This window comes from Pseudopipra pipra, chromosome 14 (genome assembly GCF_036250125.1).
Source record: "Pseudopipra pipra isolate bDixPip1 chromosome 14, bDixPip1.hap1, whole genome shotgun sequence".
Taxonomy (NCBI): domain Eukaryota; kingdom Metazoa; phylum Chordata; class Aves; order Passeriformes; family Pipridae; genus Pseudopipra; species Pseudopipra pipra.
In genome coordinates this window covers 17,288,415-17,313,170 of record NC_087562.1, presented here as the reverse complement: position 1 = coordinate 17,313,170, position 24,756 = coordinate 17,288,415, and positions in this window count along the sequence as shown.

Here is a 24,756-nt window from a genome sequence, read left to right as displayed (position 1 = left end):
AGAAATGATAATCAGACTGGTCTGGTCCCCAAAAGCAATGTGTGCTAAGCTCAGGCACATATCTGGCTCCCTGTCAGAAGTTTGAGTAATTCACTAACAGCACCAAACTAATCTTCTCTATTTTGGAATAGTGAGCTACCATTTTCTCCATTTTACAAGTAGAAATCAAAGCAGAGGAAGTGCTGAAAAAAAAAAAAAAAACATGGCAAGAACAAAAAGCTGAATTGCAACCTCCTCGATTGCAGGTGACTTTTTTGTGCTTTGGTGTCTTTTCATAGGTTTTTTGCTAGACCATAGTCTCAGCCAGAAGGGTAATCCCAGTATGTCTTGTGCATGAATAATGTACCTTTTAATAACATTATAAAAGTATTAGAGCTGCTTTAATCTTATTCCCATTTCAATCAGAACTGGTTCTTGGTATGGTAAAACACTCCCTCAAAACTTTTATATGGCTTATAGAAGCTTAACTTTGCAGTACAGTTCAAAAAAAAAGCAATTAGCTGCTTATTATTTAACGGGTGACTGTCAATGCCCTGTGAGAATTAGAGCCCAGATCGGTGTCTGCAGGAAGCACAACAAGTTTGCAACTTTCAGCCGGTGAACTTGGAGATAGTGCCATTTTCTGCTGCTTCACAACTGCAATCAGGTCCTAAATACAACATCACTGGGTTTTACAATGCAAATGCAGTCATCTCTACACAGCGTGTTCAGTGCAAATGTCCTCAAATGCATAAAATGAAGCACAGGGAACAAAAAATATGCACAATTTGTTACACAGAGCATGGAAGGGGTGTTTGCTCAGACAGACTCTGAGCACCATCTGGGAGACAAGTGTTTAGTTTTGCAACAGATTGCATAATTTCCATGTAGAATCTGGAGAAAAGCTCTAAATGCTTTAATAGATAGTTGATTTAACACTCGTTTAATCTTTGTTTTGTGTTGTCTTAAAGGCTATACATATGTTTTGAATGACAGAAGTAGTCATTAACTTATTACAGTGCTCATCCCTTTGCACAATTTGCTTTCTTTTCTATTCTTCTCATTGTGTGTGTCTGTGTTCATGCAATATTTCACCTTACAGAGTTCGTTTTCCCAGCACATGGTAATTAATCTTAGTAAAAGCCAAGCATCTACTGCATATGCATGCCACTTGATTGATTAGATTAAAAATTTAATGTTACAGTTCATACATTAGCAATATTTCAATATAACATATACCAAGGGCTCCACTATCAATAATAAGAATACTTCAAGAACAACACGAATTAACACCTGAAGCATAAAGAATGACCTTGAGAGAATGAAATGCTTTTACCTGAAACACAGGGCTTGGAATGTATTTAAACTGAGCACAATGTTTGTGTGCTAAAGCAGCTGTAGCAAGCACTGCCCTTCAGAACAGGAATATTTCTGATAAAGAATTTCTCACTTGGAGCATTTTAGAAGTGGTGTAATGTTGAGATACATTGCATTTGCTTTTAGGCTCTTTTTTTCTTGTACCCAACTAAATACATCATCTGCTACACAACAGAAAAAAAGCTGTACGTTGAAGCTTTTTTCAATTTTCTTCTTGCACGAGTTAATAAAAACATTGGAAGGCATAAACTTGAGAATTCACTTTATTAGGACTAGGAGCATAGAAAAAAGAAATAAAATAAAATGAGTGTAAAAAAGGCACACTGTCTTATGTGACACTGTTATGACAAAATGAAATACCAGCCTTCATTTGGATATCTGTTCTTCTGTATCCAAAAGCAAAATTACATCAAAATCCTTCTGCACTGATTGACTTGTAATGCAATACAGTGCAGCATCTTTGAACCCTAAGCAATGATAATGCTTCCAAACCTGCTATAAACTGGGTCAACTGTATGAGGAAATTGTAAAAAATGATGCAGCAATTCAATTTAGCACTGTGTGAAAACGGCACAATAGCAGGATTAAAGGATCTGGAAATGAAGACAAGTGGTTCATTATTAACTCCTTAAATGTTGTTCCTTCTGCTTTTTCTGGAATGTCATTTATTTCTAGCTTAGGATTGTAATTTCCATGTCATGATACAGTGGATACATTCTATATTGCCTCTCTGTATGAGCACATTGAAGTTTCCCCAAAGGCTTGATAAAGCTTATGAAATAAGTCAGCATTCACTATTCATTTTATCCACAGAGGTAGCAAAATAAATTAGAAAGAGAAAGCATTATACCATCATATACAAGCTGTGGCATATATAAAACATAGTCAACTTTAAGGAAAATAAAAAGGAAATAACAAGCTGTTTAAGTGGCCAAAACATTATCAAAATAATAATAATAAAGAAGTAATGCTAAGGCTGCAAATAAAAAGTGTTTGTATGTAGAAGAGATACCTTTTGTACCTTGTCTAATACAGTCATTTAAACATCTGGCATCCTGTGCAACGTGATAACTTTATAGACATAATTTCTTTATGTGCTTAAAGAAGCCTTTTTTTTTTATTTTATTTCCTTAGGCTATTGTGTGCTGTGTGTTCATGTGACTGTGTTTGGGATCAGCATGTGTAAGTGCCTGACCATTCTTGCAGCAGGAAACCCAGCCTCTGTCCTGCTGTATAACAAAAGCACTCCATGCTGATGATCTCCAGAATCCAGCGCTCAATTCACAGGCGGTGTCAAAATGAGTAACAATTGAAGAGAAACCAGCCTGGGATGGATGATTTAAAGAGTTGGGTAAAGCCTAAAGATGAAAAAAAAATAAAAAATAAAGAAATCCTGCTCCAGGGGAGCAATTGTACTTTAGTGTATGAATCTATAAAAAAACTCCTCTGAATTCTTTACTTTGAGAGCTGAGACAGCTTCAATTAAATTCAGTCTGGACATCTAAAAATAAAGCTGATAATAGACAGAAGTGTAGTCTTACTTCTGCTACGGAAAATTTTCTTTCTTCCAAACTGTTATATGTTTGATAATACTCATTTTTTAACTTATTCTTAATTGGCAGAGGTTAGATGCAAAATTCTATTTGGCACTTAGTATTTTTGTCTAAGTTGTAGGACAGCGTGGTCCAAGCTGCGTGTTGCGATGGTTACCAGTCATCCCAACCAAGGGATCTGCTGGATCTTCATCTTCTGCTCTGCACTGCCTGAGGTTTTCCTGCCAGAGTGAAGAGCCCTGGGTCCTGTTCCAGCACAGTTGGGATGCAGGCAGGGCTGGGTACCTGTGTTCTGGAAAGGAGTCTTGGGTCCCTCGGTTTCGGTGCATTCGTGGCACTTTCCGCAGCTGGAACTGTCAGTGCTTGGCCATCATGGCATGGTGGGAGAAAAACCACAACAATCTAAAATAAATTAGCAACCTGAGTGATGATCAGCATGGATGTTATTACTGAGAAGTCTAAAGCCTAAGTTTAGTGACTCAGCTACAACTTACTGCAAGTGTTTTAATGAATTTTCAGTTCCTTTTCCTCTGTTTCCCTGGCTCAAATACCAATAGTAATTACATGGATTACTACTCCCTTTTGTACTCACAGTTACATGATCCCAGAGCCCAGAACCCAGATGGTACATCATATATTTCTGGATCATTTTGTTGTGCAGATCTGGTGGTACAGGGGACGTGGCCTGAATCATCTACTTGTTTCACCTTGCACCATAATTCACAGTAAAGTCTTTGGTCAATGAGCTCCACTGAAACATTAGTGTTGGGGTCATTAAGTCAGCATGAAATGAAAGGCAGTACCTGAGCATAGAGAAAAGTATTCATACAAAGAGAGTTCACTCAGTGTCACAACAGGTATCATAAGAAGAAAATATTTTAAATGTTGAGACAGAACAGTTTGTTTTGAGAATAAAGACAGAGAAAAGGGATACAATCATTTAACTGTGTCAGTCATTAGGCAATGAATGCTTTCTCCATCTGTGGTCCAAAATATAAGTTCTTTTTCTTCAGAAGTGGTTGTACATTATGAGTGAAGATTTACTTTTATCTCTAGGAAAAAGGAAGGATGTGCAACTTACAAGGTTCTTTTTTTAAAAAAATCTAAATATTTAATTATATAACAGAACACTGACTGAGAGAGTAAGGTAAACTTTAAAATCAGAGTGGGAGCAGCATTTTTTTCCTCTAAGCATAATAATAATAATAATGTAGATTATATTTGTGAGATAAATTTATAAATCCCTTATGCTGTTTGTTTTCTCATTTTTTGCAGTTTTCTCAGCTTGGATGATGACAGTGATTCAACCTTTATGTTTTTTTATAGTCAATCTCATGTTTAAGTTACGGGAATTTGCAACCAGAGGTTTCATCCTCTGGTAGAGTGCTCTATTTGTGGAGGACAAAAATCAATGATCCCCCTGCTCTCAGATTTTTTCAAATGAGATTTTTTTTGGTGAGTGGTTTGTTTTTTTTTTTTGTGTGTTGATGCACAACTGCACTTCTGGAACTCCCATAATTCCATAGTGACTTCATGGTAATTTTCAAAGCATCCTGAAACTCAGTTTCACACCTGCAGCATTTAACTGGCTCCATACAAAATCAGCATGCACAGGTAATTGCATGAAACTTGGATTAGCTAAAGCTCGAGGTACAATGTCTACCAGAGCATCAGATTTCTATCATGACCATGCAGCAAGGAAAACTTCCAGATTTCAGGTTCATAGCATGAAAAGGATGTCTGTGCTAAGTCAGATACTGCAGCAGAGAGCAGTTCTGCATGGACTGGGCCATGTGAGCACAGAGGTACGTGGGGATTAATTTGGAAAGGTAATCCATGGCCTGATCAGCAAAAGATTAAAATATTTGGAGTAAAATCCTACTGGGGCACAGCAAACTGAGGAATGGAAATTACAGCAATATACTCCCACTTTTCATAGTTTATTCATTTATTCATTTGCTCATCTTGACCACTGTGCTTGTGAAAGCAAAACGCAGTTTGCTTTTATGCCTGCCTTGCTGTATATCAGTGCTTGTTTCTCTGTAGGAATAATATGCATTTTAGGGATAGGATCCAATATCTGCTGAAATCAAAAGAGAAGTTTGTATTGATCTCCAGCTTATTTGAGCCAGGTCCAGATCAGGCAAATAAGTGATATGTTCAGTGTTTCTGAGTGAAGTAACACACGTCAATTAACTGTGCCACAGCTGGCTCCTGGCAGAGCCTCTGCTGAGTGATTGCCAGCTGCTTTTGGGAGGCATGAACAAAATTAAGGTCTTTGGGGTGGAAAAATATGTACAACGCTTAGCTGGTTTATGTGAAAAACCTTATTTTTCGTATGGAGCACAATAGCAAAGAGTCAAGGGGTTAGAAAGGAACGTTTCTGTGCCAGAGCTCCTGCTAAGCACCTGTATATGGGTGACACAGCACAGCCAGCAGAAGGAACCATTATTTGGATGAATCCCTTGGCAAAGCAGGAAGGAGGAGAAAATTCACTCTCTTGGTGTGAAACTGGGGTGGACAAAGTCTCACAGTGTAGGTGAGAGATGGCAGCAGAGCCCTTAATGTGCAGAGCCCTTAATGTGCATGAGGTGATACAGAAGAATAAATGTGGACTTCTAAATGTGTTTGGTAGGACAGATAAGCAATTAGAGGATGCAGGAATTTAAGAGCCAATAAACCCTAAATAGAAGGCAGACCTGTCTGCTGTGATGGGGTAGTCATTTAGGCCCACAACAAGTGTCACTACAGTAATTAGAATATACTGAGAAAACTGATTGGAATTTCTGCATGATGAGAGCCTTGCCAACTGCTTTTGATGCTGGCTGATAGCACCAGTAACAGGCTGACAACACCTGCTCTGCATTCTTTACCAGCAAGAAGGGAAGAGGTTTTTTGTGTGTTTTTGCTTTAGCATCTCCCCTTTCATTTCCAGCCTCCTAAGTCCTTTTTAAACAAATAAACAGCAATGGTATTTTAAAGGGTTAGTTGTGCCAGACATTGCTCAGACTCACTTAAGAAGAGGTGCCATATATATATTACATTTTCTTCTCAGAGCATCCCCTCTATATTACATTTGCAGTCAAGTTTGGGATTCACTTTTCGAGTTTTCAAAGCAGTGTTATTCTGTTCTGGAGTTTTTCATAAGCACTGGCAGAGGGTTTTGCTGTCCTCTCTCCTCTGGAGTTGCAGCTTGCTCGAAACAAAAAAAGATTATTTACAGTAGATCAATATTCCCTGAAGATGTAAACTCAGCAGCTCTTATAAGTGAAGCAAGATTTGGCCTGGCCAGTACTCTAATGCTGGATCTCAAAGGACATCTCAGGGGCTGCAGAAATTGTGATGAAGAATCAATAACGAGAAGCAATCTCTCACAGCCCTGCTGCAGCCTCTCACTGCCTGCTTTTGTCTTGCTGTAACTGGAGGTAGTTTCCTGCAAATGAGATGCAAAAGGAGGAATTCAGGAAATTCATATGGCAGTTTCAGTGCTGGGCAGGACTGTGAGTTTGATCCCAGAGGTGGGATTGTGCTGTCAGCAATATTCTTCTTGCCTAAATTGCCAATGGAGGAAGCACTCACTGACTCACCCCTCTTAGCTGGTGTGTGTTCCTTCCTTTTACTGCTTAAACAGGGGCTGTGTGTCGCCCTAGGTATGCCTGAGTTATACTTTGGATTAAAGTGAACAACTACTATACTGGATTTTGGGGTGAAAGGAGCAGTTTCAAGTCCTGCAAATGTATGCTGAGCATTTTGCTCTCTCCCATGCTGTTCCTGAACACGAACAAGTTGAGCTTTCCTGTATCCATTGACACCTTTATAAGAAAATGAGTCAGGATTATGCTGCTGGACATGCACAACCAGCTTTCTGTCTCACAGGGCATGAGGGATCCATAAATATATGCACAGATATATGTGTATATAGATCAGGGGCTATTTTTGTCCCACCTTCAATCGAACTGTTTTGCCAGGTTGGAGATCCAGAGCAAGTTGAACTTCTCTGCAGCCATATACTGGGAGTGTGTATTTATAAGGCAAGCAGGAATCCTGTTGTGTTTATTAATAATCTGAGATGCACAGAAAGTCTGCAAATGGCTTGATATTCATAAAACATAAGAAAAGTTCAGCTACTGCACGCTGGGATGTTACAATTCCATTACAGTAAAGGACCTTTTGCCTTTGTGTGGTGAATGACTTCTCATTTATGGAATCCCTCTCTGTTCTTCTCTCCAAGCCATTGTTCTTTAGTGTTAATTAAAACCCAGACAATTAAGTATACAAAAGTGCACTCAAGCTGCTGTGCACATCCAGCTGAAAACAGGGCCAAATGGCCAGAAACATGTTAGTGGAGATGTGAGCTTTGTCACTGGAGTAGAATGACTGGATATGAAACTCATCATTGGGAAGCAAAGCGACATTTAAATTATGCTGCTGCTTTTCCTACAGGGTTTTTTCTTTTTTTTCAGAGAGAAAATTAAATGCACTTAAATGCAATGCTTGAAAATAATATCTTAATGTGTTTGATTCTTAAATGAAATGTGAACTCTGGGTGTCTCTACAATTTCACCATGACTGTGACATGTAAAGTTGACACTACATCTCCTCAGATCTTCAGTGCACTAACTTGCATCTTTAAATACTGGCCTTGTGCCATTTCACAAAACCCACACAAGAGAATTAGTCATGTGGAGAGCAGAACAGCTGGCAATAAAACAAAAAAAAAAAACCAAAACAACAAAACAAAACCCAAAAAAGGCATGAACAGCCAACTTAGCATTGTCACAGGTAAAAGACAGCAATGAATCACAGACAAGAGCAGAACTATCTGGGGGAAAAAAAGCCAGTAATAACGATAATTCAGATATAATGTCAGACTTTCCTGAGGAAGTGATCCATAGATGGATTGAGAAGTGGAGAAGAAATGGCTTCAGACAGGTAAAGGCTAATTTTTGATGTTGAAAAGAAAGCTTTATCCTTCTTTTTTCAGGCCCCAGTTCAAAAAGGGTATTTATCCATGGGGTTAACTTCATCTGCTCTACTAACTGCACTCCATTGAGAGATAAGGAGATAATTAAAATTACCACCATGCTTAATCAACTTGCCAGCATAGGGATACTCTCTTGAATTGGGGCACAATTAAATTAAGCTTAGCTTCTTCCAAATATATGCAGGAAGTAGACATCTGGCAAAGTCTAGCTGAAAATGCACAGAGCTGCATTATGACACTCTCCAAGGACACAGGAAATGGAAAGTGAGAGGGGATGGGAGAACAAGACTTCTGCCAACTGCCTTAATCCTCCTTTTGCAATGCAGACTACCAATCACAAAAGGAAATTACTAGTGATTTCACTAATTTATTGCTAAATTGATAACCTAGTGATTTCACTTGTTTGCCCATACATACATAAATACATAAGAAAATGTATGCATGTATGCTAATGGAGGTTATTGCACGATGTTTCCATCAGCATCTCCAACCATTGAGTTTCACAGCAATTTATAACTGCAATTAAAAGGTCTAAAAATGATGTTAAAGGAAGCAGACTAATTGAGCTAATCAGAGACAAGATCAAGGCCCTCCTGGCCTTGAAATCTATAGCTCCATGAAAGGGAGTCTGTGAATATTTGCTGAATCTAAGGATATTAATAATCAGCTACAGTTCTGTCCATCTACAAGGGCATCAAGGAATTCATTATCACAATATGCCCAGAAGGTACATAGGAGAATCTCTATTAATTTTGCTGAATCAAAAAAGTTGAGAAGACCTGCTAAAGCCACAGCTGGAACTAGTCACAGCCAGATTTTATGTTGGAAATTCCTGAGTCCTCATCTCCAGGCATCTGCTAAAATCCCACTGAAGGCAAAAAGGCTTCCATTCAGATTGGGGCTGATAAAACTAGTCTGGCTGCCAGTGGTGCTCTCACTCTCTGAAAAGTCAGAATACTTTAAAAATACTTGAGAGTGGAAGGAAATAATTGTCTTTTCTCACTTTTCTCTGCAGCAGGAACCTTGAAGTACCTTTTTAAAAGTGAAACCAGCATTTCAAGTTCTTTAAAAATGGACAGTCACTCACCAAGAGTTGAAACCTAGAACCCAGTGAGCACTTTCTATTTTAAATGTTGTTTATCTTTAGCTTGCAAAGGCATCATCCCAGTCCTTTCACTTAACTATGAGAAGAAAAAGAATAATTCTCACTTTTTTTCTCCCCCAGACTGTAGAAGGAGTAAGTTCATCAGCTGTGTTTTCTTGTTTTCTGTGCTTCTGTACGTAATCTGCTGTTTCATATATGAGGGAAAAGGTCATAGAGGAGGTTGTGGAGGTTGAGGAAATGACTTGTTAATTTATTCTTTGATGAGATATCATTTGAATGCTTTGGAACTGCACTAAATCTCCTGAATTTCCGAGTTTTCCAATATGGCTCGTTCTATCTTGAGCAGTAAAATATAATTAGAGAGCTCTGTTTTCAGGACACCATCCTGCTTTTATGAAAGGTCTTTCCTCTTGCTGGGATCTCATTGTTGACCTTGTATTATTTATCCTGACAAGTGTAAGGAGAATCACTGGCAAATGGAACACTGAAACCCTCTCCCTGTTTCTGTGAGAGGAGACACCAATTCAACCCTGAAGCTTCTACTCAGGCAGAACTTGCCACTAAATCCAGTTCTTATCCCAAATCTCATCAGGCTTATTTGAAGGAAGTTATAGGCTTGAAGCCATAAATTTCAGTATTAGAAATATAGGTCCTGTGGGGGAAAAGAAACAAAAAAAGAAAAAAAAATAGAAAAAAGCAAAAATCAAATTGTTGTCTGAAATTTTATTCTTTGAGTCATGAACACGTTTTTCTGAAAAGTTACAGAAGTAATTAGCATGTTATCAAAACTGCCCATGCTGGACTAGCTCCCCACAGAAAAAAAAGGGTGCTTTCATTGATAATAATCCCAGAAAACCATTCTGACATGCTGATTTTTATTTTCTTCCATCAAAGAACTGAGCTTGTGAGGGAAAGAACATTCTAATATCCCCATCATCTTTTCCTCTTTCCTTTCACACTGAGCAGGTACATCTCTTCATTTTCCTGTTGTGTTGAGCCACTCTTTTACAAGAGTGGGTTGTGAAACCAGAACTCCCACTGATATCGGATCAGAGACAGGCTTAAGATTTTAGAGGTGGTTCTGAAGTCCTGAGAAGCCCTTCAAAAGCTGTGTGCTTTTAGCCAGGCTGAATCACTACTGTCTTCAGATCTAATCTTTCCAGCAATTGATTTTCCCTTTATCCTCTGTGACCAAACTTCTCCCACGGGAGGAATTATGGTTCCAGCCTTCCTAAAATTCAGTAATTTTTATTCCCACGGTGGCACGAAAATGGGTCACACTTTGAATCCTGTTTACAATAGCTTCACTAACCCATTCATTGCTTTTCTCATGCAGATGGTTGTATGTAAGAAAACATATTTGTTAGATGTAAATTTTAGCTGCTTCAGGTCTCTATGCAATATCAAGCCTAATGTCAGCACAGGACAACATTTATGTTTTCATTTAAATATAAAGTAAGCAGATGGGACTTCTTTCATCCATGGAGTAGTGAATTAAAACCAAAAGTAACAATTTTTTTAATGTTGTACTCTGCTGGGATGAGAGCTCAGCGTTACGACATCTGCTCTGGTTTGAGTATTCCAGGAGCTGCTGCACAGCATTTACTGTAACACTGAGAGGAATTCTAATATTATTTTTGCATAATCCCTGTGAACATGCACACAGAAGGTCTGTGCTGCTTACCCACCTCTCCAAGTACAAAGCCCTGTACAGACTTGGAGACTCTCGTGGCATATGTCACTAATAATCACTGTGGTTGAAATGCTATCATGCAAAATCATAGAGGTTATTTGTCCAGGAAGATGAAGGAAGAAGAAATGAGATTCCAAGTTGTATGTTTGCATCCCAAGCAAACGGCTTTTCCTCAGTAATCTTTAGAAATTCAAATTCCTGTGAATCTTCCAAACATTATGGCAAGTTATTGAGATTCCACAGAATATTCACAGAGTCACTGAGGTTGGAAAGCACCTGCAAGACCATGGAGTTCACCCTGTGCCCCATCCCCACCTTGTTCCCCCAGCCCAGAGCACTCAGTGCCACCTCCACTCCTTCCTTGGACACATCCAGGGTGGGGACTCCAACACTGCCCTGGGCAGCCCCTGCCAATGCCTGACCACCCTTTCCAGTGAGAAATTCTTCCTGATGTCCAACCTGAGCCTCCCCTGGCACAGCTGGAGGCCGTTCCCTCTCCTCCTGTCCCTTGTTCCCTGGGAGCAGAGCCCGACCCCCCCCTTGTTTCCCCCTCCTGTCAGGGGGTTGCAGAGCCAGAAGGTCCCCCCTGAGCCTCCTTTTCTCCAGGCTGAGCCCCCCCCCAGCTCCCTCAGCCCCTCCTCACAGGACTGACTCTCTAGAAAACATTCAAAATATTTCTTTAGTAGGTAGAGAACTTATGGTGCCAAGAAACTATCCATATTAACTTAATTTTTGTCCTTTAATTATAAACTATTAAAGCCTGTCATCTTTAGCCAGACACAAAACATGACTAGCAAACGATTAAATCGTTTTTGAGAGTTCAGCATAACATGTCACTGATATGTCACGAAATTGAAACGCCTCTTTTATCTGAGTCCAAAATCCAAGTAAACACAGTAAATACATGAACAGGCAGATTTTACTACGGGTGCTCAGAATGGAGACTTTCTCTTGGATCTTTCAGGAAAATACTTTTGGCAAATCCAGCCAAAATACAAGTTCTTTTTGTAGTTTTCCTTATTTCATTTTTTTTTTGGAAAATTTACACTGTCCACCAGACAGGAAGTGCTTTTTTTTTTCAGTAAGATTGTGTTAGACCTTCACAAGCATTTCCCTTCTAGCTGAGGAGAATGAACAGTTGGTAGCACTAAATGACATGAGAAAACAGCAAGACTTGTGTTTATTTCGAGGCTAAGCAATTACTTTAGTTGATATTTTTCTTCTGTGACAATAATGATACAATCTTTCACACAAATATAATAAATAGCTAATATTGTGAATGATGATATTTTAAGGAATTATATTGAGAGAAGAAAAAAATCTTATTTAGTCTCAAGTGTCATATGAATTTGCTGTGCAAGAGGAAATATGATGAATAAATATATCACATAGACTTCTGTGGGTAATTTCATATACATAAAGAGCCCAGGACTGGGGCTCTGTGCAGGTGCAGAACAACATTAAAATTTATTCAATTTTAGAATTTAATCCCTTGTATGGAAAATGAACTTTCCTCCTGAATCAGTCAACATGTCTGTGCTTCTACTGGTGGTAGCTAATACATCATGTTCACAGGTCTCTGAGCTGCCTTCTTTCCAGACACCAACCCATATTCCCTATGAGTATTGGTTAATTCCAACATCTTTTTCATGAAGAATTTTGAACAAAGAGATCTTAAGAATTTTTCCAGAATAAAGAACTGGAGTGCACAAACAAGCATGGACAGAGGGCCATTTAACATACTCATTTGGAAACCTGAAGGATCAAGTATGTCTTAAATACCACCTTTCTGTGGACTTAAGGTAGGGGGGAATGCTGACCTTCATTGACTGTTTCTTTTGAAAAAATGAGGAACATTTCCTTCTTTGAGACAGATGGCTAAAACACGGATGTTTCCTCTTCCACCCTCATTTGTCTCAGTAGCTAGAGTACTCACTGAAGAGGTAGGGTGCTTCAGATCACAGCTTCTTCTATCCAGGGAACTGAAATTCAAATTTAAATCCTTATCTGTCTTTCTGGAGAGTGCTTCATCACCACTGTGTGGGGAACTGTGTGTGTTTGTAAGTACAGGGTAGAGTATTTTTCTTTTTTGGGGGAAGCAGTCTATTTTGCATGATATACTAATTAGGGAGCAGATGCACTCCTTTACAGTCTAGTATCATGGTTAGGAAGGAGGAAAAACGTCATTTTAGATTCCCTAAAACATAGGAAGTAATTCCAAACAAGCCTCCTGCACTCCACTGTGTTCTGAGGACTGGATGTAAAGAGTTACCACTGATTATCACTCCTGCACTCTTCTAACACCACATCTTAAAGTTCTCATGAAATTTTAAAGTTCCCATGAAATTAAAAGTGAGCATTTTGTGCTGGAGCAGTTTTGTTCTTTAGTTGTAATGGAGAAAATAGCATCTGATCTTTGCAAGCACCAATCCCATGTGGACTCCAGAAATATATTTTATTGTCTTTAGGGCAAGAACTAATTCAGAGAAAGGCTCTTTTTATTTGGCACCTGTGAGTCTTGACCTTGACCTAGAAAGTCTATCCTCGCTGTTGAATGAGGGGCAATTAAACTTCTGTGAAGCAAAACCTCCCTATCGTAGCAAAGTATGTCAAGTGTATCAGAGCTCGAACCTCCAATCTCATTTTATTCCCTTTAAATGTGCCAAGCTGCCTCACATTAATTTGTCCACACTGAGAACAACAGCATTTAATAGGTTTGAGAAACTTGAAAATTTCTTTTATTTGTTTTGGGATGGCTGGATTTATTTTTGTTGAGGGGAGAGCAGGTTTCCAAAATAAGTAAGACAGATTTCCAACACTAGGCATGGGGATCAGAGATATTGAGGCCAGGGTTATTAAATATCTTCATCAATGACACTGTCAAAGGGATCAAGTGCACCCTCAGCACATTTGTAGGTGACACCAAGCTGAGGGTGCAGTGACACACCTGGAGGACGGGGCCATCCAGAGGGACCTGGACAAGAAATGTCCCATGGGAATCTCATGAGATTTAAAAAGGCCAAGTGCTGGTGCTGCACCTGAGTCAAGGCAGCTCCTGGGATCAACCCAGGCTGGGGATGAACAGATGGAGCAGCCCTGGGAGAAGGACCTGGGGGTGCTGGTGGGGGAGAGGCTGGACATGAACCAGCCCAGAACCCCCCCATGCCCTGGGCTGATCCCCCAGCATGGGCAGAGGGGAGGGGGGGATTCTACCTCTGCCCCCTTGGGTGAGACCCCCCTGCAGAGCTGCTCCAGCCCTGGGGAACAGCACAGCAAGGACATGGAGCTGCTGCAGAGAGTCCAGAGAAGGCACTAAGATGATCAGAGGGATGGAGCAGCTCTGCTGGGAGGAAAGGCTGGGAGAGTTGGGATTGTTCAGCCTGGAGAACAGAAAGATCTGGAGTGACCTAATTGTGGCCTTCCAGGACCTGAAGGGAGACTGCAAGGAACATGGAGAGAGACTCTTGACAAGGGCCTGGAGGGACAGGGCAAGGGGGAATGGTTTCACACTGACAGAGGGCAGGGTTAGATGGCATATGGGGAAGGAATTCCTCCCTGTGAGGGTGGGGAGGCCCTGGCACAGGTTGCCCAGAGAAGCTGTGGCTGCCCCTGGATCCCTGGAAGTGTCCAAGGCCAGGTTGGACGGGGCTTGGAGCAACCTGGGCTGGTGGAAGGTGTCCCTGCCCATGGCAGGGTGTGGGACTGGATGAGCTTTAAGGTCCCTCCCAACCCAAACCAGTCTGTGATTCTGTGATTAAACTGAGCTACATTGGTCCAAAAAGTTCTGAGCTAACAAAACGTGGGGAAAAGCTCAGAGTAACCGGCTGATGCATTTTCCAGAGAAGGAGGACGGGCTGGTGTACACACAGTGACCTGCTCTATTATGGCAGCTCAGCTGATGGGAAGTAATTTATTAAGCTCTAATACCTAATAATTAATGCACTGATCACTACTGTCCTTTCACAGACTCACAGAAGGTGAGGAGTGTACCCAAACAGAGCACATGCCGTTGGACTAGTCAGAGCACTGATTTCTTACATAAAGCAAAGGTGCTTTTCAAATTCCAGTGGATCCATGGACCCTCAGATTCCTGCTGTGCATGAAGGAGCACAGCACAAGATCTCCAGTATTCTGTTTTTTGTCAATAGTGTCTGACAACTATAAAGATTTGCAAGTCTCTCAGAAAGGCAGGTAACTTTTGTTTTGCTGAGGTCTATGGTTCAATCACAGAATCACAGAACCAGACGGGTTGGAAAAGACCTCTGAGATCATCAAGTCCAACCCTTGATCCAACCCCACCTTGTCACCCAGCCCATGGCACTGATGCCACATCCAGTCTGTCCTTAAACACCTCCTGGGACAGGGACTCCACCCCCTCCCTGGGCAGCCCCTTCCAATGTCTGATCACTCTCTCTACAAAAAATTTCTTCCTAATATCCAACCTAAACCTCCCCTGGCACAGCTTGAGACCATGCCCTCTTGTCCTACTGCTGGTTGCCTTGTTTTCTCTAATACCCATATGAAATGCATTAGGAACCTCTTTTTATCTTACGTCCTTGAAGATGAAAACGTTTGCAAGAGGGAAGAGGATCCTTGATGCTGAAATGTAACTCAGCTTACAGTTTTCCTGGCAAAATCAATGCTTCTGGAATGCTGGATCCCAGGGTTTGCAATTTTGCAGTGATCCCATTCACCCCATTTCCCACGAGAGCCTTTCTGAAAGGCTGCTGTTGAGTCACACACACTGGGATGGAGGGAATAGAGAAGGAGTAACCTTTGCTGCTTGAGTAAAATGCAGAATGACATAAAGCATCCAACTCAGGCTCCTTTAGGGTGTTTAAGACACAGAACTCATTTTTCTGGATGAAAAGCAGACAGTGACACTGCCAGCAGCAACTGTGTCAGCTCAGGTTCTCCCAGCAGGAGGGACAGACAGGGTAGCTGGAGAGGGAGACACAACAGATGCCACAAATGGAAGTTTAGAGCCCAGATTTAACTGCATAAAATGAGATGTGGGGCCTGTGAAAGTTAACAGAGATTGTTCAAATCATGACAAATGGCACTGACCAATAATGACAAGTATAGAACAAATAGGGTCTGTTTAAACTGGGGGTCTCAGTTTGCATCCAGAGCATCCATATCTCAGTGGGGATGAATAATGAATGGCTTGGTTTGGTATCCTAACCACAAAAACATTCCAGTTTTAAGTAGAAAAGAAGTGTGCTTTGAGCAGAAAAACCTTTACCTTCCTCCCAGAACACCTTAACACAATAATTACGTCATGTGGTTCAATCAAAATGTTTTATATCCTGTTTTGTATCCATCTCCACGAAAACAGTGTTGTGTCTATTTTTAAAGGAAAAAAATATACTTAGCAAGTTTAGAAACCCAAATATCAGAATGAGCTAGGTATGCTTTTAAAGAAGAAAAAAAGAGGAATTTTGAAGATACATGTACGACACAAAATATATTAGTTCAAAGTGTACTATGTTAACATTTACTGCTGCTTAGCACTGAGGTGATCATTAAAAGATAGGACTTACATCATACTATATCCATTGACAAATTAGAAATTCATGAAAGAAAAATATTAATAAACAGTCTTTTATATTTATTTATTATATTTGGAGCATGACTGCCTTACAGTGGTTAAGAGTAACTAAAATAAAGTTCATCACATTTTTCAGAGTAATGTTGATATATTTTGATTCTACTCAAGCCATTAAAATAAAAGTGGAAACTATAAATAAGTTTAGCATTTTCCCAACACTTATTATTATTTGAGTGGGTCTGTGAACAGAGCTGGTTTTGTTAACTTGGGACTAATTAATAAAGCATTGCCTGCCATGATCTGTAGATCATCAAAACACTGATTAGGAGGACTGCAGCCACTTTGTTTTCTGTATAAAGAAATTATCATTTTCGGTGCCTACGAGAGAAATAAAAATTTACCTACAAACCCTACCTACTATTTGAAGGAAGGGAAAAGATGTGAATTGCTAACTACTGGTAGGGGAAAGGTTTGTTTGTTTGTTTGTTTTTCTTCATTTTTTAAATGAGTACATTTTGCCCATCTACTACAGAAGCAGCAGATACTTCATAGTTTTATAGTCCCTCGTTAACAGCTTTTAGTTGAAGTTCAGCGTGGTCTCCGGGTTGTGACTCAGTTGGAAATGTGGCATCTTTACTTACCTGTACTAAAAAAATTGAGAAAACTATATCCGGCAACAGTCAAAAAGACAGGGGGAGGTGCCCAGCCTGGCATTGTTGGTGGCAGACTTTGTTGGGCTCGGTTTCCACCCTTCAATGGGACCCGAACAGGGAACGTGCAATTGAGCCCCCGGGTAGGTGGAGGGCTGCAGCTAAACTCGTGTTTCCTCAGGACTGTTATTTCTGCACTCATGCCTCCTCCTTTATTTTGAACTCCTACATGAATCCAAACTCTTAAGTCCCTCGGATGTTTTTCCCGTAAAGCAGTTGCCTGATCGCCCTCCCATCATCTCAGTGTGAGCCTTAGATGTGCCTTGAATAGCTCCACACGGGAGGAGTCTCACTTGGTTGAGAGCCAGAAGAGAGATGCAAATAGCTTGAGATGGCCCACCATGAAGATTACAAGTAGCACTTAAATGTCATTGTCTCCATGACCTGATTCATTTCCTGAGTGCACTGGGGTTAAAAATCCTGTTCCGTCTGCTGCACAGTGTGTCTGTGATCGGGGCAGAGTCATCTGCCAGGGAGAGAGGGAACTGCAGGCAGACAGAGCGAGGTGAGATGTGCCAAGGCTGATTTCCACCCTGTGCAGCCTCTGAGCTCACCTGGTGGAGCAGTTGTTCTCAGACCAGCAGTCCCAGGCTGAGCGGCGTGTTTAGGATTCATGCACAGCCATTCCGGGTCCTGCATGGGAAATCCTGCTAATTGGGTAAACCCACTCTAGTGTGCAGGCACCAACTGGCAGACACAACTTTCACAATGAGAGAGATCCATAATTTTCAAATGTAACTAACAATTTGTGACAATAAAGCAGCAACGGGAGCCAAGATGCTGGCACTTCTCCTTGTCACCTCTTTCAAGCACAGTAACTAGAATTTGCATTTGTCTCTTTTCCAAAGGCAGTTACTTATTTTATAAAGTAGGCATTTAATGCTTGCAGCTTCCTTGGCATGGTTTTATTCTTAGGCAAAGTCTCTAAAGAGTTTAGTGTTGTCTCTCCTAAGAAAAGTACCTGAATAGTACTTACTTAATACTGCATCAAACCAGAGAAATGGTCACACAATAGAGATCAGAACTGTCTCAAAAAGGGTAAATAACAAATTGTGAAAAATGAAAGTGAAGATGATAGAAGTATACAAAATTATGGGTGACACAAACACGGTAAATCAAAAATTCTTGTTGAAATTCCCTTAGGATGGCAAGGGGGATGCACTCCAAACCCACAGAAGCCAACAATTTATCACTGTACAGTGTAACTGTCCATTGTCATTCACGATCTTGGTTAAAGAGCTGCATCTGTGCCTCCCTCGTCCAGCACATATTCCTGGCTTCTAGGGCTCCTTCGAGGGGAATTTACAAACTTTTCATTTTTAGACCAGGCCCAGGGCTACAATACCCAGGATATCAATCATTCTTCCCCGGGAGGTTAAACTCCCCCCAAAAGTCTATGCGTGGAGGAAGGTCAGCGCCAGAATAACATTTTCAGAAGAAAAGTATTCTTTTACTTGGCATTTGACTGTGGGCAAAAATCTTTAGAGACAGGAAGAAAACAAAAAAAGGACAGAAATTTGGAGGGGAAGTTTTAAACGTCGGCTTAAGCGTCTGGAAGGAGTAGGTAGGCTAAGCAGGGGTGGCTTTTCAGGCAGGCTCCATGCATTATCCTGGTTCCCCTGCGGCAGACTTCACCAGGAGAGCCAGGAGGGGGATGAAGACACATGACCCCGAGCTGGTGCTTTCACGGAGCGCTGTGATGCTCCGCGGAGGGTCCCAGCCCGAGCTCCAGACGCTCGTTGCTGCGGTCTCACAGCACTAACTCGGAGGCACCATCTGCCTCTCAGCAGCGCACAGGAGGCAGCCCAGCACCACGCCCGTGTAAACACACTGCTGCAAGGCCTGGAAGCTGCTCCTCTGCTGTTGCTCAGTGCTCCACTCTGCAGCAAACCTGGCCCTCTCTGCTAAAAAACTCCTACTTCAAATCTTGCCGTTGTTGTTGATGTTGGTTTTTTGTGATTTCTTTTTTATTTTATTTTTTTTTTTGCGATTTTTTGTGTGTGTTTGTTTGGGTTGTTTTTGTTGTTTGTTTTTTTTTTTTTAGGGGTGAGTCCTTAATCATTCCTTGTCAGAACAAGTTTGGTAGGCTGTCTGGAAAAGGAAGTTAGAGTCATTAAATCTAACAGTTCTGACTGTTTCTTAACAGCACTTAAGTATCACTTGATGGATGGCTGTCTGGAACGATATCCTCCTTCCTGTTGATATTCCCAACCAAATCCAAGCGATACAAAATGTCTCAGAGTCCCAGCAATCACCTATTACAATAAATTATTACATGGCCACTGCAGATCTCTTGCAGTCATCTACAATGCACTAACCCCATATGGCATTTGGAAAGGATTAGGCATCATGTGGGTAATGTGCACATTTGCAGATTTGTTGGATGTGAGAGAGAGGGAAAGAGACCTTGAAGCCAAGATTCACTGTTGGGGGTAGAATGAAATTTCCCCTCTCAGTGGATTATTGGGGCAGGGTATGGATTAGGAGACCTCTTTAGGGTCCTTTCAGGTTTAGGGTTTTGCCCATGCCCTTCATGTCCATTCCATCCCCATCGTCCCCACCCTGGTTTCTGTAATAAAGGGGTTTTTGAAATGCCTGTGAAGCATCTGTTAGTGCCCACTGCCAAAGGAAGCTGAACTACACTTCCAACTAGTTTAGACAATTCCTATGGTTTTTTTGGCCATTTAATAAAACAAAGAAATGGAGAACTCATTTGGAAATTTCCTGTAAACCAAGAAAATGCTTAATTTTCAAAACACAATTTGAATTTTAAAAAGATAATTCATATTAAATATTATAGAGGGAGAAGCTGCTCCATTTCATTCAGCTTCTAGAGGAAAATAATTATGCTCTTTACAATCTGAAGTGCATTTGTATTCCTTCCAAATAGTCCTATTACAACAAATGAAGTACTTACTATACATCTTTTTCCTGCTGCTTTTCAACTTAAATTTAATTTTCACATAGATTTATTTAAAACAATTCTCAACGTGACTCAGCCAAATGATGAATTTATTGAGAGTTTAGTAAATGTGCAATCTAGTTGAAGTTAAAAATGGCTGCTTTGTAATTCTGTGCCTAAATGAAATTACGCATTGTAGCCAGCTATTGTGCATCCATTTAAAGTCTATTTCTTGAGGCACATATTTAATCTTTAACAGAAAGAAAATATAGTGAAAATATGTTGCTAACAGGAAAATGTATATATACATATATAGCATTAATATTAAGGAAAAGTTTTAATTTATTTTTTGTGTTTCCTGAGCCTGCTTCAGCAATTATTACACAAATGTGTGTATACCCTTTGTGTATGCAGAGAATACACTGTACATAGAGATGGTCTCACTTTTTGTTGCTCATAATACATGACTGTCTCTCTTCAGATGTACATATTTTAAACTTAAGAAGGAAAGTTTAATCAAACAAATGTTGGAGAGCATAAAATTATTTGTAATGAGATCTCAGTGCAGAAAAGGTTTGTGATTTGTATCGACGATAGAACAGGCTGCGCGAGAACTTTGCCTCTGGCAAGGGGTGATTCTGTTTTCTGATCCATTGTTGGCACAAAATCAGCAGCTGCGTTGGAGGTAAGTGTAAAATCAGCCTGTTTCTCATAAGGAATGCTTGGGTTCAGCAGGAGAAGTTTACAAATTCACCAGTTTTAAGAGTCGGCCCCAAAATTTTCTGGGTTTCAGGTGGCTGCCCAGCATGGAGGTGCTCTCCACCCACTTCTTATTTGGGGACTTTGCCCAAGTTATCCACACTCAGTTTGGTCAGAATAAAGTTCATTTCTCCTACCCAAATATATAAAAATCGAGCTACTAAATTCTCTGTCCTTATCTCCATGACTATGTACCAAGTACAGACTTGGTGTTTAATCCAAAACCCACTACATATACTTTGTGGAAGAACTCTATCCTCCTCGCCTCCTGGATGAGGCCCTACTCCAGCAGTGTTTTATGCTGTTTATTCAGTAATGTCCTGATTCATACAGACACTATTTCTTTGCAAGAGTTAGTAGGTACACAGAAAGACACAATTCCACATCCTCACACATACGCAGGCTCCCAAAGTCAGATTATTCCATAGTTTGCATTGCAGCCCATCCCGCAGGCAAATGAGACCTCAGTTGTATAAATTACTGAGAGTGAGACTACTTTATTCTTTCTTTAAACAAGACCAAAAAAAATATCACAAACTCTTTCATCTTCTTTCCCCAGTGTTTTCATTTGTGGTGTTACCAGGTTGCCAGCTGCACACCGAGGAGATAGGCTTGCCATGGAATTCCGAGGAGGTGAGGAAGTGAACGTGCCAGCTCTGGAGAGGGAGATGTGCCTTTAACCCAGCACCTCGAGGGAGAGGCAGCACAGCTAATCCAGCTGCTGGAGGGGTTACCTGTGTTTCAGAGAAGATGCTGAACCTTGTATGTTATCACAGGCTGTTCAACTCAGCTTTACCCTACAATAACTTCCTCATGACTGCAGTGTTACTTTTGATACTGGATTAATGGAGTGCAGCAAATACTCAGGTACTGATTATTAGGACTTGTTTTTCATTGTGGATGTCTGCTGCCTACTATTAAGCTACATAAGCAAAACATGGAATTTAAAACACCAAAACTCAGAACTTTCTTGCTTCTTGTTTCTTTACTTACTTTAAATAATAGAGAGTGTACCAAGGAAAAGCTAAAAGCTTTTGATTTGTTATTGAGCCATGGGTTTTAACCAGATCCTGGTTTAAAATCCTTTAACCTGTGTATCAGAAGTTTCCAACCACTATATTTTATTGCTACAAGGGTCCATCAAAGAAGAGCTTTATGTCACACAACCACCATTTCCTGACAATGGCACAAAGGGATATGGAGCTTCTCATAACCACTGATGTTCTCAGATTTGGGTTGATTCCCCACGTGGCAGCACAAGGGGTTGCTTTCTTTGGAGAATTTTATACTCATGAAGTACAGTTCCAAAATAATACTGAACCCTGGACTTATATGAAAGGCTCCAGAGTTCCTGGGTTCTTCAAAAAGCTCATCAAATGTTAGAAAGGTTTTGTCTTCTGTATTCAGTGACATGGAAGGTAAAGAAGGCATTTGGGTTTTATTTTGAAATGAGCCACTGAAAAGGGCCTGCCATAAACAAAGCTTATGAATAAATTAATGCATCTGACAAAGAAGTTAATGATCACATGGACTGGGCCCAAATTCATGATCAATGAATCATGTAGGCTGCTTTGTTTAGGCTTTGGCAAATCAATACTCCATTTTGTTAAACAAGTAAAATAGATTTTTTATGGGGGTACTCTGGATTAATTTTTAAATATAAAGTGTCAGACAAAGAAAATCTGAAGGGGTGCTTGAGAGTAATGCTTGGAGCTTTCCAAATTCTTTGCTTCTTTGGATTTATTATCTTGTTATGCTTCTTACCAGGCAAAAACACACAGCAGATGAACAGTTACGGGAAAGAAGCAGTAAAATTTAGAAGGCTCTGTTGTAGCTACAAAGCTGTGAAAAAGCTTGTGACGTAGCAGACTTATTGCTATGGTCTAATTATAGAATCACAGAATTACTTAGGTTGGAGAAGACCTTTAAGATCATCAACTCCAATCATTAAGTCTGTCACAGCATCAGATTGCTGTTAATTGAAGAGAGATTGATAAACAGGAAGTCTCTTTCCATCTCATTCCCATTCCCTGGGTTTGGAACACCCAGCACATGAATGGTTTTTCTTGTCTCCTTTATCATATCCTGTTGGAGCTTTATTTGAAACAGGTGATTAAACTGTCCCTCAGTGTCCTGCCACACCTGTAGTAGGCAGAGCAATCCCAGCATGTAGTCTGTCAGTTTTTTATGGTAGAAAGCACAAAAGTCAAAATTCCTAGGGGGATTGAGGTATGTAATGATGCAGATAGACCCTTCTGAAGTGCTAAGAAATAAGTTTAGGCCGGATGGTAGAAGGTTTCTATCCAGCAGCAAGATGATGCTAATACTACAGGAAGAAATTTCTTTAAGTGACTAACGTGGTTTCCTGAGAGTGAATAAACTGGTACCTAATTTTCAAGAGAACTTAATAAGTTTCTGAAAATTACTCCAGCAATGTCGGATTCAAAGGTGTAAATATCAGATTCCCTTCTGATTCTTGCCCCCACAGCATTTTCAAAATAGATAAAGCAGACTAGGTGATTCACTCCTGCAGAGTGAAATCCTACTCTCCAGTTTACATTCTGCTCAGATAATTCTGTAGATCACACCAAACATCTACATGGATTGAGTGCCTTCACAGTTCCCTAATTCTGGGCCCAAAATTTTGGGTCACACCTGGTGCCACGAAGAGTGTTAGAATTGCTGAGTTGGAGCCTGTCCTCTTGGATCCAGCACACTACTGAAATTCCTGGCTCTAGGGCTCAGTGAGGGAAGAAAACTGACTTGGGAAGAGAACAGAAAGTTTTTAACCTCGTCAAGAAAATGACAGTGTCCTGCACTTGATATTGCCCGAGAGAGAGTCCTGGAACATCACTCCTGGATAGATGTGAGGAGAGACAGAATGCCAAATCTGATTACAGAGATCAAAAGGGTCTGCTTCTACAAAGCTCTGAGAACTCACAGCTCACGTTGTCAGAATTAGGTTTGTGGCTAAGTGGAATTTTTCATCATTGCAGCAATTTGTTTTGGTACTTAACAATGAATGTGGGGCCTGACTTAAGATAGTCAACTTTGAAAGCTTTGGTTTTCTAAGACAAGCTACTGCTGCCCAGCTTCCCAGAGTTATTTATTACCTTCAGCAGCACATCTTGTTACAGAGGATATTCAGAACCACTTGCCAGCAGGAAAACAACCAGTACTGAGATAGGAATAAGGAATGACCCCTTCCCCTAGCCCTGCTGGCCTCTGGTCTTTCATCGAGTTTATATATGCAAACACTGCCCTGTCAGAAAATGACTCTGTGGTTGTAATAAGGCAGCTGAACAAGAAGCTGCTGCTGAACTATGAATTAGGCATTCTGGGTGGTCACTGCATTGAGTCAGCAAAAGAAACGAAACCAACTGTTCTGCAAAAGATAAATTATTATGCCCTAAAATGGTTTATGTTCCCTTGGCTATTTGTAGCGAGTGATTGAAAGTCAGGTAGAGGACACAAGATATTGAACAGATCACTGGGGACTCGTCCAGCTTTGGGCTGGTAAAAATCTTCACATGTATATCAGAAAATTCTGTAGAGGATAGGACAGAATGGAGGAAAACAGAACAAATCCAAATCAAGGATTACACTTTACAAGAACGTAAGATGAAAGATTGTTAGAGGATCTGAAATCTGGTTGTTTGTTATTTAAAAGCCTGAGCTGGGTTATTGGAATGCTTACAATTACTCATTCATAGAAGAGAAAACAAAACAAGAAACTGCCAGCAAGTAAAAAACAAGCTCATTCACGAGTATGTGTTTTACAAAGCTGTTGGGCTGATGTTCTCAGGCTGAGACCACCCAGAGGCAAACACTGTCCATTAAAACAGAAACTGAGGCCTCCAAACACTTCTTAAAATCAGACCTTTTTGCCTGTTCTACCATTCTCCTTGACTGCAGATTCACATGTTGCTGAAGGTGTTTTTTAAATCCAACTAGAGCTCGATATTAATAGCGGCAGAGTTAGTTACTGTCCTTTTCTTTATCAGCTTGGGATCAAATGCTCTAATGAAAATCAATAGAGTGTTTCCCCACTGTGTTTCTGAAAGCAAGAGCAAATACCTGCCGCAGATAAAATGATTATGTTTTCCCAAGCTATTAGCATGATTCAAGTGATACACTACTAAA